Source organism: Aotus nancymaae, unplaced genomic scaffold (assembly GCF_030222135.1).
Source record: "Aotus nancymaae isolate 86718 unplaced genomic scaffold, 86718_ANA_hifiasm-v0.15.2.pri h1tg000014l, whole genome shotgun sequence".
In the NCBI taxonomy this organism is placed as follows: Eukaryota; Metazoa; Chordata; class Mammalia; order Primates; family Aotidae; genus Aotus; species Aotus nancymaae.
This window is the reverse complement of record NW_026988425.1, coordinates 18,961,247-18,980,715: the sequence shown is the minus strand read 5'-3', so window position 1 is coordinate 18,980,715 and position 19,469 is coordinate 18,961,247.

The following is a 19,469-nucleotide window of genomic DNA, read 5'->3' as shown; positions in this document are numbered from 1 at the left end:
GAGAAAACCAGGAATTGAGCTAAGAAGATTCCAAAAGACTCATGTAGAAATATGTTTGTGATTCCCATGTTTTTCAATAGACTTAATATGGTTGTTGTCCAGGTTTTAATGACTTATTTGCTTGCAGACATTTTTGAAAGACAAACTGTAAAAACTTATATAAACAGTATTAGGTAATGAACCGTGTGTCTTGTGAAGGGCTTGTACTGGAAAGGAAAAGAATAAGCAGAGTAAGCAACAAGCTTGATGTCACCACTCACTGCTGAGGACGCTCAAGGAAATGAAGGCCCTTAAGTTATTGTAAACACATTGATGACCTTGTTCAAAGTTGTTCAAAAGCTTATAAAGTGATAATGCTATTTTACAGAGGAAACAGTCTATAAAATATTTCCGCAGGCGGTCTTAGTTGTTCCTAGAAATCCACATCGTAAGCCTAAATGCGTGGGGTTATGAAGCCTCTCTGATTGAAACATGTGAGTCATGAAGTAAGGAGAGCACACAGTGAGATGTTCTGGAACAGAACTGGCTCCCTCAGTGGATCACGTTGCTTCATATATGATTCAGAATCTTGCCAGCCATTATAAAATGAAAAAATGTCTTCATTTGCAAGAAAGTTGACACTTTGTTAGCCGTATCTAATTGTCTTGCTCATAAAAAATATCGTATCTGTGTCTGATGCTCACTTGCATATTTTAAAAATCTGTTAACATTTTGTTTTTAAAGAAATTTTTAATATCCACTGAAATCCAGCATTAGCACAGCATAAAATGCTAACTCTTCTTATCAATAATATCCTCTCAGCTTTTTACAATCTTGTTATATCCCAAGTCAAACAACTTTCAACTCTTTTAGTGATTTCCTCGGTTCTTATATTTTATATTCTAAACAATATAAACATGCAATTATGTTTTATTTTCAATTTTTGTGTATTATCTTTTGATTTATGACAACCAAAGGCAACAATTTTACTGCTTCCCCTGGTCCTTTACCCTCATCACAAACATAAGTGTTCAGTAAGGAATAGTTATTGACTAAGTCAATTTTTTTTCTTATTATACTATGGGAATATTCACAGATGGGCCATCTAGTGTGCTATGATTGAATTAATTTTTTACACATATTGTGTGCTTTTGCACTAAAAATTACACTACTTTTAGTTGTCTATTTCTATATGTTGATCACTAATACTTTCTCTGTAGTTATATTTCAATATATTTAGACACATTAGGGACTGTATCAGTTTCATTTTCTTTTTTGGGAAAATTCTCCTAGATTCCAGCATCCATGCATTCTTCTTTTTCTTTTCTTTTCTATTCTTTTTTCTTTTTCTTTTTCTTTTCTTTTTTTTTTTTTCCTGAGACAGAGTCTCGCTCTGTCACGCAGGCTGGAGTGCAGTGGCATGAGCTCAGCTCACTGTAACCTCCACCTCCCAGGTTCAAGTGATTCTTGTGCCTCAGCCACCTGAGGAGCAGGGACTACAGGTGTGTACCACCACACCTGGCTAATTTTTGCATTTTAATAGATATGGGGTTTCACCATGTTGGCCAGGCTGGTCTCCAACTCCTGACCTTGTGATCTGCCCGCCTTGGCCTCCCAAAGTGCTAGGATTACAAGTGTGAGCCACCGCGCCCAGCCCAGCATCCATAAATTCTGGACCTCCTCCCTAGTTTTTATCCTTGACTTCTCCCCACCATCCACCTAAAAACTGTCCTTACTTGTTTTGGTGGCACATGTCCTTAATATTCTCCTTAGAAAGGAGATTTGGGAAGTAACGTTTTTGAGATCTTAAATGCTTGAAAATATTTTTACTTTACCTTTACACTTTATTGATAAGTTAGCTAGGTTATAGATTACATATTTCTCTTTTTCCCTCAAAATTTTCATAACATTTTTTCACTTCCTTCTCAGGACAACTTTTATATTGAGACATCTGATAAAACTTCAATTTCAAAAACAATTTATTTCTTGATCTTTTCTGAAAGATTTTAAGACCTCCTTCTATTCCTGCTGTCTCAGCTTCCTAACAGTATATTTTATAATAGCAATTTTTCTATTTACTTAGACCTTTTATTTCTAGAATCTATATGCTTCAAGATGGAAACACTTGACTATCATAGTATTATAATGACTTATATATCTAAATTTTGCTGATTTCTCTCATTGAAACTATCATTCTTTTATTGGACATATTTCATTAATTCTCTGAATTTTCTATTTTTGTTTATATATTCTAATACCTTAAAACATTTCTGAGATATTTGACTTTTTCTAACACAAAAGTTATACTTTTAAACATCTACTGTCATGTATATTTCACTGCTGAAAAAAATGGCTTCCATATATGTTTTGTAAGAAAATCTATCTGTTGTTAATAGCATTCATTTCTCTGAAGACATTTATTGGGCAACCAGATTCTAAGACAGAAGAAAGATAAATGGATAGCTAGCTAGCTAGCTAAATCTTCTGTCTTAGTCAGTTTTGGCTGCTCTTACAAACTACCGTAGATTGAGTGGCTTATAAACAACAAAAATTTATTTCTCACAATTCTGGACGTTGGGAAGTCCAAAATTGGGCACTGGTCAATGCAGTGTCTGGTGAGGGACCACTTTCTCATTTAGTTTATAGACATCTTTCGTCTGGTTGTATCCTGACTTGGTGGACAGGGAGAGGGAGCTCTCCTTTTAGGAAATTGTTTATAAGGATACAAATCTTATTCATGAGAGCTACACCCACATGACCTAGTCACTTCCCAAATACCACCTCTAAATGCCTTCACCTTGGGGATCAGATTTCAACATGTGAATGTTGAGGGAACACAAACATCAGTCTACAACACATTGACAACATTATATTTAAATTTTGAAATATTTCCTGATATTTAGTTATTATAATTAATTCAATACACTATATTCTCAAAATTTATATTGTTTAACAGTATATTTTCTTTACGTTACTTTCTAAAGGTAGCCACTCCAAACATCACCCATTTTTTAAAAAATGTTTAAAATTTTTATTTTATTTACTTTGCAAAGTGTAATTTAATTTTTATAATTGACAAATAATAATCATACATATTTGTGGGGTACATAGAGCTGTTTTGATACATATAATGTATAATGATCAGATCAAGGTAATTAGTGTACACATCATCTCAAACATTTATCATTTCTTTATGTGGGGAATATTCAATATCTTCCTTCCAGCTATTTGAAACTATATATTATTGTGAACTCTAGTCATCCTGCAGTGCTACAGAGCACTAGAACTTATTCTTCCTGTCTAGCTGTAAGTTTAACAAATGTCTCCCAATCCCTCTTATCTCCATACCCTTCCCAGTCTCTAGTATCCTCTGTTCTACTTTTTACTTCTATGAGATCAATATTTTTTAGCTTCCATACATGAGTGAGAGCATGCAGTGTTTGATGTTCTGTTTCTGGCTTAATTTACTTAACATAATGTCCTCCAGTTCTATCCATGTTGCCACAAATTACAGGATTTCATTTTTTTTATGGCTGTATACTATCCCATTGTGTATACATACCACATTTTATTTATCCATTCATCTTTAATTGGAAACCCAGGTTGATTCCATACTTTGGCTATTGGAATTGTGCTGCAATAAATATAGGTGTGCAGATGTCTCTTTAATATAATGAGCACCTTTCTTTTGGATAAATGTCCAGTAGTGGGATTGCTGGATCATATGGTAGGTCTGTTTGTTTTTTGTTTATTTGAGGAATTGCTGTATTTTTCTCCACTGTGGCTCTACTAGCTTACATTTTCCCCCCACAGGCAACTAACTGATAAAACTTGTATTTCACTTTTGAATTTTTACACTTTTCCTGATTATTCTGTGTAAAGTAAAATTAGAACTGTTTAAAAGACATACATAAATCTAGTACAAAAAAGTTCTCTTTTCTCTGTTTCCTTGACAGCATCTGTAATTTTTTGGCTTCTTGATAATAGCCATCCTAACTAGAGTGAGGTGATACCTCAATGTGACTTTAATTTGCATTTCCCTGGTGAATAGCAATGTTGAGCATTTTTTAGATACTTCTTGGCCATTTGTAACTCTTCTTTTGAGACATGTCTGTTGAGATCATTTTCCCATTTTTAATTGTATGTTTTTTCTTTTGCAATCAAGATGTTTGAGTTCCCTGTATATTCTGGATATAGTCCCTAGCAGATGAATAGTTAGCAAATATTTCCCCCCTTTTTCAGGGTTTCTTTTTCATTCTGCTTCTGTTGTTTTCTTTGTTGTGGAGAAGATCTGTAGTTTGATATAATCATACATGTCTATTTTTGCTTCTGTTATCTGTGCTTTTGAGATCTTAGTCATAAAACCTTTTAAGTAGTTGCAAACTTTCTTTGCAATCTTGCATCCTTGCGCCTTTGTATGAAATCTGACTAATCAAATTAGCTGAATGTGAGATATGTGTGTGTGTGTGTTTAAATGTGTGTGTGTGTCTATGACAACCGAAAACAAAATACATACTCTCAATTGCAAGAAATAATTAAAAATGCTATATTAAAAAAACTGAAACAGGATACAATTTTCTGATAATTGCTTGCATGGATCCACATATTAATTTTATTCATATTTTAATAATAAAAGAGAATGAAAAGAATGTAAAAAAGAAAAAAGAGTGTGTTGAAAATTTTGCTGACCAGGCTGTCTGCTAAGTTTTCCTAGTTGGGGCAAAAGGGATGTTCATCAGGTAAAAAAAGCAGTTGCTATAAATCAAATCTTGTCAGGGTTAAGTCCTGATGTCAGATCATGTTTGTCAGGTATAGTTAGAAACCTAAGCCTGAGTTGTAAGTTAATACAAAAATTCAGTGTAACATCTTAAACACAGCAGGAACTTTACAATGAATACCCAGTTACAGCTAAGAACCCTTAGATTGGGTTTGACAGCGATATGTAAGCATTTGGTCCACTCTCAAGCCCTCTTCCTGTTTGAAGTATTTTCTTGCTTACTCTAAGAAACTCTTTTCACTGTTGTTTTCTATTAACTTGTTGTTCTGCTGTGAGGTTAGTTTTTATGCTACTCATTGTAAATGTACTTGTCAGAAAATTTTGAATGTAATATAAAATTATGGATATATAGTATATATAACATTCAAACAAATATATCAAATAATTGAAACATAATATACATGCTAATTATATATAACTTATTATATATATCAAATATATTATATAACAAATTATATATGTAACATTTATGTGTAATATATATGTATATATACCAAAATATCATTAAAAGTCTAATGAATATCTACCAATACATAATAATAAATCAATTGGAAAATGTGCATTTTCTCTATATGGAAAATTACCAGAATTAGTGGAAACTATAAAATAATACTGAAATAAATATCATACCAAAATTAATGGAAAAATGAGTATTCGTAGATTAAAACATTAGCAATTATTAATATTTTAGTTCTTTCCAAACTGTCCTACAGATTCAATGCATTCCAAATCAAATGCATTTTTTGTCAAGAAACTTACTTGTTTTTGCTAAACCTGTTGGAAAAGCAAAGGATCTGAAACAGCCAAAACAATCCTGAAAAAAAATTAAAAGAACACATTCGAAAGATTACAAAGTCACAAAAATAATATATTAATCAAGAGAATGTGATATGACAGAAGACCAAATAGATAATGGACGATAATTATGAGTCCATAAATAAATGTGGTGATATATCATTAATTGATTTTGGATTATGGCATCAGGGCAGTTAAAATGGGAGAATGAAAAATCTTTTTTTTTTTTTAACAAATGATGTTTGAATTGCTATATGGTATTAAGAAAAATATAACCTTAATCTCTACCTAACCTAATAAAAATATTAAAAACCTAAAAATATTAATTGAAGATGGTCCATAAACTTAAAAGGCTACATTAACACCATAAATTCTGTATGGAAAAAGTGTCTTCACAATTTGGGTAAAACAAGTTTTTACAAGGACAATCTAATAATAAAAAATATTAATTAGATTTTATAAAAACAAAATGCAACTTCTAATAAAAATGCATCATGATGAAAGCAAAAGGCAAATTATACAATTATGCAATCAAAAAATAATCTGTAATTCATAGATCCCATAAATATTTTATTAAAATAATATATTTTTAAAATCTCCTCCAAATCCATAGTAAATACATGAATTAGCCAATTCATCATGGATAGTACACATGAAAAAATTTCTGAGGTTTTAGTTTTTAGTGAAATGAAAACTGAAAACATTATAATGGCTACAAGGAAATGCAAAATGACCATACCAAATGTTGTTAAAAACGGTACAACTGGAACTCTCATATATCACTGATTGCAGTGTAAAATTTTATACCAACTTCAAAAAAATTTTTGTTTATCTAAAATAATTGATGAGCATATTCAGAGCAGCCTTACTTATAATAGCCAAACACGGGAAACCACCCAAATATCTATCTGCAGAAGAATTGATATTCAAATATTGGTATTTTTATATATTAGAATATTGCTCTCCAATAAAGAGAAACAAATTATTTATACAAGTAACAGGATAAGTAAATCTCAAAAGCATTACGTTGAACAAAAGAAGGCAGACTCAAAAAATACATAATCTCTTATTCCATTTCTATAAGTCAAAAAATAGCCAAAATTTAATCTATAGTCTTACCTACATCTGGTTGAATGGGAACTGGAGTGGAAAGCAGAAGGAAATTTCTTGGATGATGAAAATATTCTGTATTCTGTTTCAAGTGTTTTGAAAAGCTGTCCTAACATCAAAATGAACATTTACATGTAAATGTTACTTCAATAACAATATATTTTTCTATTAAAAATAGGAAAAAATAATTATTTCCCCCACCATTAAACATACTGTGTTGTTTTGTTTTTTATTACTGTTTATAAAAGTAATACATGTTCATCACAAAGAGTTTTGAAAATACTTAAGTGAGTATAAAAAAGTATCTCTCACCATAAAGAGAATACTGCTTAATAACATTTCTGATAAAATCACAGACTTATTTTGTCTTTTGAAGTTGGAAATCTGCTTTTTTTCTTATTAATATATTTTAATTTAATTACATGTTGCTAAATAATCTTATACAGCATAAGTTTTTGAATCTGTATAATACACCATTTTATTAGTAGACTATAAATTGATTATTACAAATTCCCTTTTAAGGCATCCAATTTATTTGGTGTTTTGTCAAGCCTCTTTATAGAATTAAGTTCTGTTTGCTGTTTCTGCTTACCTGTGACAGGTACTTCTCAACTGATTATAATCTGGCTTTCGCTGTCATCACTTCGCCAAACAGGAGCCCACAAATATCATGAGTGATACGCTTTTTGTTAAATTCTTATCTTAATTCTTTCTGTAGCATTTGGCAACATTCAACCTTCTCTTTTTCTCAAGGTTGCCTCCCTGTTGACTCAAGAGATTCCGCCTGGACGCAGCTTTCTTCTGTGGTGCTCTTTCCCAGGTTATTTAATGCCTTCTTTCCTTCACCATTTATCTTTTCTGAATATGCATCTTTGATAGGTTGATTTTCAGGTTATCTCTCAGACCTCTGCTGTCCAAAAATGTATCCTCACATATTCTGGGTGATTTTATCTGAATGACATTATCTACTTCAATGTCTCCAACTATGAGCTGTTACAGTGGTGATTCTCGATTCTTCAAAGCTCTCTTAACATTTTTAAAACATCTTTCATGTAACCCCCGGTCCATTGGTCAACATCTACAAGTAATTTACAAATTAAGATTTTCTTTTACATTTCCACAATCTGCTTTTATTCTTATATTTCTTACTTGATAACGATTTGTGGATACAAATCATTATTCATATATTTAATTCCCTTTCTTTTTTTTTTTTTTTTTTTTTGAAATAGAGTCTTGGTCTGTTGCCCAGGCTAGAGTGCAGTGGCACAATCTCTGCCTGTCTCAGCCTCCCGAGTACCTGGGACCACAGGCACATACCATGTCCAGCTAATTTTTGTATTTTTAGTAGAAATGGGGTTTTGCCATGTGGGCCAGGCTGCTCTTGAACTCCTGACCTCAATTGATGTGCTTACCTTGGCCTCCCAAAGTGCTGGGATTACAGGCGTGAGCCACCACACCGAGCCCGATTTAATTCACTTTCATTTGGTAACATCTTAGTAGCACCTCTTAAACATATGTTCCCACACCCCCATCTTTATTATACACTCTGGCTCTCATCTCTCTCATGCAACAAACTCTAAACTTATATTTAACCTTGTCTTCATTAGTTAAGAACGTTCATTCTCAGTTTTGATATTTCTTTCCATGTTATGGGGCATTCTTTAACATGACACTATCTGCTTACAGGCCTTCAAGGCCTTTAAGGATAACAAGGGTAAAATTCCTTATCTATAGTCATGACATAAAAAAAAAAACTTTGAAGTTTCCCAGCCCATCTTTTGGCTATTGTATAAATACAGTCTACTCCTGATATATAAGGAACATTTGAAGTTTCTTACATGTGGTAGTATTCTCTCTTTTATAAAATCATTTCTACTTTATTTTCTTTATTTTTCTAATTTCTACTTGGCAAATGGTTCATTAGCTTTCCCCATATTATTTTTTAGAGAAGCAATTGTTGAATCAGGGTCTTGTTTGGAGGTCTTTAAATACCAATAAAAAATATTCTATGAAGCCTGAGAAATCTTTTTTTTCTTTTTTTTTTTATTGCATTTTAGGTTTTGGGGTACATGTGAATAACATGCAAGATTGTTGCATAGGTACACACATGGCAGTGTGATTTGCCGCCTTCCTCCCCATCACCTATATCTTACTCTACTTGTAAGGCACTTTAAAATGAATAATACTTTTTAAGTCAAACATGTCCTAGGAGGGCCATTGAAGGCACAAATCATCTTCGGTGAAATTATGCCATTTAGAGAAATAAGGACAGGAATTACTATTTTAATGAGAGTTCATATAACAGATGAGAGTTTTTTCTGGGAGAAGATTTAGAACTAGATAACCCTAACAGAGAGGGCTGTTGGTTAAAATGATGCCTTTGCAGTTTGTGCCTCAGGCTCCCTACTGAATATTTTTCTTCTGTGAACACAGACATGACTATCTTTACCCCTGCCAAGTGAAAAACTGGAAAGAATGACTGCAATCACTGGATCAAAGCCAAGCTCTTGGGAGACAAAAATCAAGATGGATGGAGAATCATCTATTTTATGGATGATACACCACGATTTCCAGACAAAGGCTGATCTGGTAGGAACCGCAAACATACTGGTCTGTGAGGCCAGTTCCAAAGCCAGGTTTATAGGATCTATGGCAGTGTTCTACCGTGTGACTATTCTTCTTATGAAAGTCAGTACATTTAAGCAACACAATACAAAGCAAAGTTATAATTAGAAAAAGTAGAGAAGAATGAAAGGTACAGCCCATTTCCAGCAAGAATGTTAAATAAAGGGGAACCAATATTGAAATCTGGGTACCAAACTGCAAATACATAGTTATACAACTCAACACCAGGAGAATAGATTTCAGACCTGATGCTGAGTTACCACACCAGCAAAGATTCAATACATGATTAGCAGCAATGCACAAGAAACCACCATGCGCATGCTGTATGGTGATGGTGGCTGACTCAGTAGCCTTCATTTCTTCTCATTTAAATAGACTTTGTTTTCCTGAAGCCTGCATTGAGACAAAGTTTTCACTGCTTGTTTTCACAGACCCAAGTCTGTGACTATACAGCATGTTCATGGTGGTTTCTCGCGCATGGTGTGAGATGACATCTCATGCAGTTTTGATTTGCATTTCTCTAATAATTAGTAGTGGTGTGTATTTTAATATTCTTGCTGGTCATGTGTATATCTTCTTTTGAGAAATGTCAGTGCATTTTCTTTGCTCAGTTTTTAATGGAGATGTTTGTTTGTTACATGTTGATTTGTTTTAGTTCCTTATAGATTTTGATTATTAGACCTTTGTCAAGTGCCTAGTTGGCAAATATTTCTTCCCATTCTGTAGGTTATCTGTTTACTCTGTTGATAGTTTTTGTTTTTGTTTTTGCTTTTTTTACTGTGCAGAAGCTCTTCAGTTTAATTAGGTGCCACCTGTTTATTTTTGGTTTTGTTTTGATTGCTTCGGAGGCTTCATGATCAAATCTTTGCCAAGGCCTATCTCCAGAATGGTATTTCCTAGGTTTCCTTCTAGGGTTTTTATAGTTTTAGGTTTTCCATTTAAGTCTTAAATCTGTCTTGAGTTGATTTTTGTATATGGCATAAGGAAGGAGGCCAGTTTCAATCATCTACATACGGCTAGCCTGTTATTCCAGCATCAATTATTGAATAGGAATTCCTTTCCCCATTATTTCTTATTCTTGACTGTCAAAGATTAGATGGTTGTAGATATCCTTTCTGAGTTCTAGGACCCGCCTTCTGCTGTTTTCACCTTCATGTATCAAGGGCCTTGAAATCATCTTGTCCATGAGTTATCTACGTTTGCAACAAATCACTTCTCTTTTTTTGTTCCCTATACTATTGGCCAATAGCAGAAGAAAAAGAAAACAGTAGAAGAAAGGATTTTTTTATTACTCTCTCTCATATCAAAGCCAACACATTTTTAATTTTTTTTAACTCTTTAATACTTTTTAAATCTTTTTACATTTAGGTTTCTCCAGTGTTCATACTTGTTTAATTCACCATATTGGTTCTTAGAGGTTATCTAAATAGCTTCTTGAGGTCTGTTGTTTTGGCCCTCACTCATGCTATGGTATAATCTATTGTTTGCTGTATAAGCAGAAGATCTTCCTCTATAATAAATCCTATTAATTTACCTCTCTCACTGTAAGATAACTATATTTTCTTATTAAATTGATGACCACTAATTATAATCATAGAAGGAAAACTTTTGTCAGTAAAATGAACTATAAACATTACTCACAAGATTAATTAATTTACAGAAGATATAAACCAGATTTTTCCTGAAGTATCAAGAAAGTTTGATCATTCTAGTAACTTTATAATTTTTCATGGATCTTTCCTAGTACATGAGAGTAAAGCAGGGAGAAGTTAGGCAAGTCTTAGGTTAGTAGCTAGTCTATGCATACTAGTTGTCCCAGGATTTCACTTTTAAAAGAGCTCACTTCTCTATAAATAAAATGAACATTTATTATCTGGGTTATATTCAATAAGTAGATATTGACTGAGGTAACAAAATCACCCAAGGTACAAAATTATGATAAAAATGCATAATTAAGAAAAAATGTATTCATTTATTTGCACAATTTATAAATATATTGAATACACCAATATCTTAAATTTTAAAAAATTCAGTACATAAACTTCTTCAAATCAATAAGAAAATACATATACTATAATAAAATGTGTGGTCAAAAGACACAAACATGTAAATAACAGTAGAATAAAAAACAAATATAAAAAATCACTACTAATAAAAGAAACTAGAAAGTAAGTTCTCATTGAAAAAATAGTTAACATCATTTTGGCATGATTAGGAATTATTGAATAGGAATTCCTTTCCCCATTATTTTTTATTCTTGACTGTCAAAGATTAGATGGTTGTAGATATCCTTTCGGAGTTCTAGGACCTGCCTTCTGCTGTTTTCACCTTCATGTATCAAAAGCTTTGAAATCATCTTGTCCATGATTTATCTATGTTTGCAACAAATCATTTCCCTTTTTTGTTCCCTATACTATTGGCCAATGGCAGAAGATGTTCTTCTTCTGCCATAATGTTCAATACATCATCATTGAAATAGAAATTGGAAGAAACATTTTTAGAAGTTGGCTATATGATTCAAAAGTGATACAAATTGAGTTGTTGAAGGTAGGAGTCATAGTTTATCTTTAAAAAGGAGTCATTTTAGTAGTCATACTAAAGACTACTACTATCAGGTATTTCATTTGTTTAGCACTAACCATACTGTATATTGTTTAAAAGTCCATTTCAGAATAGGATGGATAAGAACAAATACTGTCTCTGAATGTAGAAGAGGAATGAATTGTGTAGCATTTAGAGTGAAAATTGGTGATTGTTTTTTGAAAAGCAATGGGTAGCTTACTCTGTAAACTAACTACATGAACAGCATGGAGAAACAATAAATAAAACAAAAATATTTCAATCAAGTCAGATAAGAGGGCTTGAATATTGATAGTTTTGTCTTTAAACTTTTAAATATTTACAAAAGTATTTTACATGTGTATCTCATTTGTTCATTCATTTTTAGAGATGAAGTCTCACGATATTCCCCAGGCTGGTCCGATTCCCCTGAGCTCAAGGGATTGTCCTGCTTCAGCCTCCAAAGTAGCTGAAACAACAGATCCACATGCCGCCACACCCAGCTCTCATTTTTAAAAGAGAGCTAAGATGGAGAGTCATGTGATACGCTCCAAAATAATTTGGAGATTTATAATGAACATTAGTAAAATCAAGCATTTACTAAATCTTGGGATAAATATGGATACCTTTTTAGGTTTACCTAACTCTGCATTCTTGTAATGTATTCCAAGTCTTCAAACGTTTTATTTTTCTGTGTTAACCTACATTAATAATCCATAAAAATTGGATGTTATATTCTGAACCATTAACTCCTTATACATTAGCTTTCTTTTGTTCTGTAGGGTTTGAAAGGCTATACATTATATGCCATCACAATTATGTAAAGTGAATTACTTTGAATCAAGTTAGCTTCAGAGTGATTTTTAGAATTATCCCAAATCTAATATTTCCTTGTATGGAGTAGCCTGACTTTCAGCATAAGTATTTTATGAATGTTCTAGTTGCTGAATATCATTCTGGAAAAGTGTACAATTTGTTGTACAATTATTTGTGAGTTTCTGACCAACATAACTGATTATAAAAATGAGTGTGAAATTTTAAAATGCCTCATATCAAATGTAGGGAAAACTCAGTTTTACAGCAGGTAAATGTTTTACTCACATATATTCCATGTGGACAATGATAAAAGGGACACAGTTTCAAAATACAACACATCTAGTGCCTCGTCTACAATGTGCCTGTTCTTTAAAGTCACACGTTTATGCAACTTTATAGCCACAATAATGTACTAAAATTATGTAACATCTCTTATGCTTTCTTTTGCCATATAGTGATCTCTTTTCACACCAAATAAAAGGAAATGAGGCTTTCAAAGTTGCATATAAATAAAACTATTACGGAAATAAAAATATAAGACATATAACTTTATGAAAAATATATAACTACAGGCTTACTCAAAATATGTGGGATGTGATAAAAACATTTGATTGATTGTGCATATGTATGTTATTTTTAGGTCAAATAAATTATTTAGTTCATATCTTTTAGTTCAAATATTCATAGTTTAAATCACAGCTTTCACCTAGTTGTGATTCATGCTAGTCTAAGTATGGTTAATTTTCTGTTCTTTTGTGATAGTTTAATATTGGTTATTATTTCATGGTGAAATCAATTGAGTGGAAAGAAGATAACCTTTTCATTCCATTAATTTTCTGTATGATTGATTTGTGCTTAAGAATTAACTTTTAAAAAAGACACTATAGAGCCATGTTGCTGGCTGTAATAGATATTTATAATAACAGGTAGCCTACTTTATCTTTAATTATATTATTCTCTAATGTTTCCTTGATGTCCTTGGCAATTCCCTTTCTTTGCTAATGCACCGGCTTTCAACGGAATATTGTAAAGCATAATAATGAGGTGATTTGTTCGCCTTAGGACCGTTTTCTCTTTTAAGAGACTTTCACAAAATATCTCTTGCATGTAATTGTGTCTTGCTTCTCTGACTTTCACTCTATTTGCTCCTCATGGTTAAAAAAAGAAAAACAAACAAAAATCTTAGAAGAGTTTCACCATTTATTTTTAACATGAACGAAATGAAGAAGGAAGATCATTCCTTCAGTGAAGAAATAGTCTTTAATATAATTTGTGACAGAAAATGATTTGCAACTAATGACAAATTGGTTGTAATTATTAATTAGACAATTATATCTATAAATCTAAATTTATGTGCAGCTACCTATGTCAGTTTCTTTCATTAAAAAGTATTTTAAAAATATTGCCTGTACTTTAGAATATTTTTGAAAAATTATATATTAGGAGATGGTAGAATTACAATCAAAATCACACTAAGGATTCACTTAGGTTTATTTTAATTTATATACTTTATCAACCTTAGATATGGCCTTGAATGTAACCCATTTCCTCCTAAGTATACATAATTATTTAGACATTCTAGTTGAGGTCTTGTATTCCCGCCAGGGATTTTACTTAAATGAAAACCTGCAAATAATCTGGAAAATCCCACATGTAACCAGTATTCTAATTCTGTTTTCAGATCTGCCTGATTCCTTTACTAAAACAGCTGTCTCACTGTCCTGTAGGTAAAATTATTTGTTCAGATTTTTTTTTCTGGTTTATAGACTACGTTTCTCCTTAGAGAAGGACTGAGAATTCTAGTGCAATGCTGACTGCACAGTAAATGTTTAGTAAATGTTACTAATGGTGGCATGAATAGCTGAATAGATACATTCCTGCTTGGGAAAACATTAACCAACTTCTTAGAGAAAGTCTACAGAAAACCATTAACTCAAAGTGAAAAGAGTTGTAGATTGCCTCTACTGGACAACACATTACAATTTTGAAAAGTTGAATGGAAATATATTAATTCCTAACTTTGATAGTAGAAATAATTTTATATTTTTATATTTTCAAAAAATAGTTTTATTAAAAGATGGAGTTTGCTCTAGGAGGTCTTGAATCATATCTTACAAGCAATGTAGCTAAAACTTATGAAGTAAAACTGTAAGACATGAATAAAATTTTACATTTTTTCCTCAGAAAAGAGTCCAGTTTTCCAAATAAAAAATGCATAATGAGACCTGGGCCTTATTTTTTCCCATATCTTATAATTTTTGAAGCACGTTATTTTGTTTTGAAAGAAAAATTTGCTTTTATAAACACAATAGCTAAAATAGTAAAGCAAACATCTACAAAATTATCACTAAACAAGAGTATCTTTTCTAACATAGAGGTAGCATTTTTTTTTTTTTTTTTTTTTTTTTTTTTTGAGACGGAGTTCCGCTCTTGTTACCCAGGCTGGAGTGCCATGGTGCAATCTCGGCTCACCGCAACCTCCGCCTCCTGGGTTCAGGCAATTCTCCTGCCTCAGCCTCCTGAGTAGCTGGGATTACAGGCATGCGCCACCATGCCCAGCTAATTTTTTGCATTTTTAGTAGAGATGGGGTTTCACCATGTTGACCAGGATGGTCTCGATCTCTTGACCTTCTGATCCACCCGCCTCCGCCTCCCAAAGTGCTGGGATTACAGGCGTGAGCCACCGCGCCCAGCCCGCATTACTTTTAAATAAAAAGTGTAAGTAACAAAGAACCTGCATGTTCTCATTTTCTCATTTAGAAAGATCCTACATGTCAATGATAAAAATCAGCTTAGATCATTAGCAAATTTGAAGCTTCTATCTAGATCATTCTCTCTGCCTTAAATATATGAACATGAAAGGTATGGGGCCAAGGTAAGGATTTGGAGCTTGATTTCTTAACTTCTTGAAATTTATTCCCACCAGTAAGTGTATCAAGAGCTACACTCCAAATTATAATTTTAACAAATATCAGAGCAGAAAAAGAGGCAACATATTGGGATTTATCACTATCATCTTAAAGCTCATAAAAAATGTTAATAAATTTAAGAGATCCTGGTTCAGGGTAGTTTAAGTCAAGAGATGCTGTCCATGAGAAAGTACCTTAGGAATTAATAAAATTTCTTTTTTCAGAAGTGGGGAGGTATGGAAAATAGTTCTTCTAGACTGTATTTTAAATATAAAGTTTATCTCTTTCTTCCTCTTCCCTATTTCCTCTTCTTTCCTTCCTGAATTTGTCTAAAAAAGCCAGTGGGTGATATATCAAAAGACAGGCATTCACTCAAGTGGCAGGAAATGGAGAAGAGCTTCATTTGCTTATAACAGGTGTCAGATCTGATTGAGGAGTATAGGCATTGGCTTGGGAGAGGGACCTCCCACATGGGAAGTCAGAAGTTTTATCAATTCACATTATCTATTGATGACTCATCTGTTTTTCTAAATTAACATAAGTAAATCAAAGAAAATCTGCAATTATTGAAGGATGAACACATATTCTATGCATTATATTTTTTTCTATGTATTCTAAATGATGAGGAAGTTGCATATGACATTCAATAGATCCTATAAATAATATTTTATGTAGGAGCCGCATTACTGGAAAAAATTACTCCTTAAAAAAGTACTAAAATAAAATGATTAGTCATTTTTTGCTGGCAAATTAAACAACTCTTGATTAAGACTGCTCATTTACCCATGAAATTTGCATGGATTTGAGATCCTGCAGGGAAGTATAAAGTGTCAAATTATATATATTGAACATTCTCAGTGAGTCAAGTTTTATTTAATTTAAGCAATTACACTTTAAATCATATCATAAAAATCTTCAGTGTGTAGAAGTACAACTCCAAAATAATGTCTTCTCTTCACTTTGTACAAAAATGTGTCAGTATTCTCACAGCACCAGTTGTATCATATAACGTTTTTACATAAAGCAGCTATTTTTGTAGGTCAATGCATTTTTTAAACCAGGGAGACAAAAATCATGCTACTTTATATCTTATATTCTCTTTCATTTTGCAAAACCAAAAATTAGTACATTCCAGGATATTAATGTACTTTCCTTGTAATTTAAATTTTAGAGGGAGTTAGAATGCCATGCACTCCACGTTTGTGATTATCACTGTCTTCTTGACTTTCATTATTGTAGTTTATGTCAAGTAAAATGATTAGCAGCCTACCAATCTCATATGATGGTTATCACTGTAACAATTACAACTGTACAAAGACTAGAATGACTAAAATAGTACTTACTTAAATTTAAATAAATGACTTCCAAGTAACCTATGAACTGCTAGTATGAGACTGTATAAGCCTAGGCAACATAGTGAGAACTTGTCTTTACAAAAATTAAAAATTAGCTGGGTGCGGTGGTGCATGCCTGTAGTCCTAGCTACTAATGATGGTAAGGCAATAAAATTGCTTGATACCAGAGGTTTGAAGATGCAGTGAGCTATGATTGTATCACTGTACTTCAGGCTGGGCAAGACTTCATCTCAAAAAAAAAAAAAAAAAGATTATATAAGCACACTAACATGCTAATGCTGCTTTTTCTTGCATTGGAAGCACAGTAGTATTAACTTATGAAACTGGAGTAACAGAAAACCAGATCTTAAGGAAAAATCTAATTATCATCTCAAATGTAATTAATGGTGATGGTCAGAGCAAAGAGCTAGGGAAGGAGTGGTGAGTAGCTAGTGGTCACTCAGACCATGTGTATATAAGTGGAAGAACTACATGGAAGGAAACAACTGTTTCCTATTCTCTTTCCTTTTCATATTGCACAAATTACTGGCCATGTGTATTTCTAGAGGGCAGATTGTGTCTAAAATATTTTATTGTTTTTTGGAGGTAATTCATAGAAAACCACTTTCCATATGTATATATTGAACATATATGAACAAATACAAAACAAACACATAATCTAAGAGTCTTAGAAATTCTGTGTGTCTAAAAAATATGCCAGCTCCAAATTAGGCATTGATTCTGATATTAAACCAAGTAAAACTAAACAAAAATAAAAATAATAAAACCTCTCATGAAGGCTACTATTAGCCACTGAAAACTGTACTATAAGACTACAAACTAATACATGTACACTACCTATTACTGATTTGTAAAGAATAGATAATAAAATAACAGTTAAATTTGTAGTGTGCTTACTATATGACAGAATTATTTTAAGGTCTTCACACACATTAGATTACTAAGCAGAAAGAAAAAACTCTATTTTATAACATATATATAACATTAATTTAAGATCACACACTAGGAAATACTTGACGAAGAAGTTAAGTATAGGTACTCCTCTATTAGAACCTAGTGGAGTGAAGTTTCAGTTATAAAACTGTATGACTTTACTACTGAAGCTATTCTTTTTTCTTGAATTACTAGCGGGAAAAAAAAAAAACCTACAGGAAAACCGCCACAATGCAAACAAAATCAGAGTGTACCTTCTCTAGGTTTTGGTTTTGGGAACCCACGAGTGTGTTGATATTTGTGTGTTCTGAGTACAAGGGCAGTGTGCTTAGAATGATACCAATTTAAAATAAAGAGGCTTTAAAGACCATATAGTTCTCGAATTCTTATACTGAGACCCGTGATTCTTTTCAAATTGTATATGAAAATGCATGTTTATGTTCTCTTTTCCAGATAAGAATACAGACCTTTAATGAACTTTGAGTGCAATTAATAAGATAACATGAATTACTTAATAATTACTTCTTTAATGTATAAAAAACTCAAAGCAGAGAGAATATTTTAGAGGCAAGAGTCAGGTCTTGTGACGAACAAATCAGAATTATTCATGTTATATTTAAGTACTCAACATACAAATGTTAAAAATATATATTTATTCATAAACATTATTAATAACTTTTTTCAGTGATTGTATTTATTTGTGTCAACTTTTTCCTGAAAAGGCACCACAACAGGTCCTGAATTTGCTAGTAATTATAATCTTGGTGTGTTAGCCATGCTGCGCGATAACTCCAACAACAGAGAAGTTACATTTTGGTGGCTTCTATGCATCAACATCTAACTGATAAAGCTCTTGAATGGCAGATACAAATTCTACTTTATCTAATGTAGCTCAAATGGTTAATTAAAAACATCTTCTTGAGAAAAGGCCTCAAAATCATCTTCTATGAAGAAAAAAAATCAACATCAGAAAATATATGGATTGTTTTTAAAAGCATATACATTTTCCCAGTGGTAGAAAGTAATCAGCTTTTCTGTCCTAAAAATGAGTATTTAGATTTCAAATCAATTTAATACTCTAGAAAGACCCTGCCACTTAAATTACATACATTTAAGAAATACATGTACTTATCATTTTATTTTCATCCACGAATTTTAAGACTCACTCGGGTCTGATGTTAAAATTGTCTGGTCTTGAATCACCGTGTATTTCTTTTATGCTATTGCAGCCTCTATGCTCAGTATTTTAGTGTTCACCATAAGAACACTGAACAAAGGTATAGCTTCATTCTATTTTTCATGGAAATGAACTTGTCCAAAAAAAGGTTTAAAATATAGTTTCCATTGTGCATATCCACTGAATGTCAAGGATGGCTTAAGAATCGGCCATTTACTCAATATCTGGAAGAGCCTCTCATTTTTGTGTCTCAAGGCCACTAGAATATATAGTTGTAAAAGGAAATTTTCTCAGACTAAAATTTGGGAACTTCCAATGCAGTGTGTCTTTAAAAGATAGATGTATTTTTGTCCCATTTGGAAGAAAGCAACTATTTTCTAAATATTATGTTTAGAGTCCATTTCCATGTTGTAAAGCTCCCAAGTATTTCTAAA